The sequence below is a fragment of the Argiope bruennichi genome, chromosome 5 (assembly GCF_947563725.1).
Source record: "Argiope bruennichi chromosome 5, qqArgBrue1.1, whole genome shotgun sequence".
Taxonomy (NCBI): domain Eukaryota; kingdom Metazoa; phylum Arthropoda; class Arachnida; order Araneae; family Araneidae; genus Argiope; species Argiope bruennichi.
Window position 1 is genome coordinate 64,843,900 of NC_079155.1, and position 1,627 is coordinate 64,845,526.

The following is a 1,627-nucleotide window of genomic DNA, read 5'->3' on the forward strand; positions in this document are numbered from 1 at the left end:
TGCTTCGTAAAGAGATAACATTTTATACTACATTTCAAATTACATCAAAAGAAGGTCATTACTCATAAAAATTTTATACAGTTAAGAAGATTAATTCTGAAGAACCGCAAGCGAAAATGGGATGAAACGAAACTGTCACATTTTTCAGCAAACAAGACAATACTTTCTTTTTCTTCTACCTCCTCCCCCCCCCTTTTTTTTTTTTTAATTTTAATTTTTACAATGTTAGGGCTTTCTGGATTGTGTTTCACCAAGGTGGACTTGAGTTTCAAAAGAAGACAACAACTATATTATTTTTTAAAGCTGCTTTTTTTTATGTTTAAAAATGTAGTTGTTCACATTTATATTGGAACAAGTGATTTTATTCAGGGCAAAAGCATTGGAGCAAAAGGAGAAATTACTACCTCTCGTTGTCCGAGAAAAAAGTTTCGTCACCTTTTCATAAAGATGAGCTTAAAAATCTGGATATTGAAAAATCTGATTGTTAAAATGGCATTTTAAAGTCATTATAAAGGGAAAAAAATTGAAATAAATTAATAATGCCCTTATTTGAAAATTCATTCAGTGGAGTTAAGTCGGCAGAATGGCAGATATCTGATTCTGTTCCCATTCATTCCGTTTGGCGTTTGTACTACATTAGGCAGAATAACCTACATATGGCAATAAGTAAATCTGATGTCGCATTTTACTACTATTTATTTTCAATCAATTGACTGAAAAATTAATATTCCAAATATTCAAGAACGCTCTGTAGATATATCATTCTGATTCACTATCTTTTATTCAATTTGTAGTTTGCACAGGACAGGTCATCTCCATACGGGTCGTCTCTAGTACAAAAAAAAAAAAAACTCTGGGGGGGGGCCTAAAGATGTTTTCGAAAATAAAAATGAAAGGAAGGAAAATAAACATTAAATAAATTTGATGCAAAATGTTTTTATTTAAATATATTTATTTTATGCTGAGTAACTTTGCAGAGCAATATAAGCTTTGAAGTATTTATAGTGCATAGCATTATAATTAGAAAAGTTTAATAATTTATAGCTTTTAAAATTGTCTAACATGGGGTCTAAGGAGAAACTGCTTTCAGACATTGCTTCCAATTTTTTTTCTTCAGTGCAATCCTCAAGAATTTTCTCTACTAAAGTGTGTGAAGGAAGTATCATTGAAGATTGTCCTTTGTTAATAAAATGGGTCTCGAGGGTCAGCAAAATTGATCATATGTGAACAGAGGCGTAACAAGAATATGATGCTTTGAGCAAAATATTTTTTTACTTCCCCAATCATCCTTGTGTACCATTTAGCAAGCTAAATGATACCCAAAGTATTCTGTTAATTTTTTGCCTCTTAATCATATTTGATTTTAAAAAGTGGCATGAATACATTTATATTTCGTTCCGAGCCGTCTTTTTAGGGCGGCACTATGGCCATCTATACTTGCTTGCCACCAGGTCACTACATCACTGTACGTAAGGTCGTCGGTGGCTTTATGACTCTGTTTAAGCCGAATCCTTTCATTATCGCATTATTTTACGTTCCTTTCTGGATTTATGGTAAAGGCTCATCAGAAAAAAAAATTCTCGAAAGTCATTAAATAAATAATAATTTTTCGTTTGAAAATGTAAGA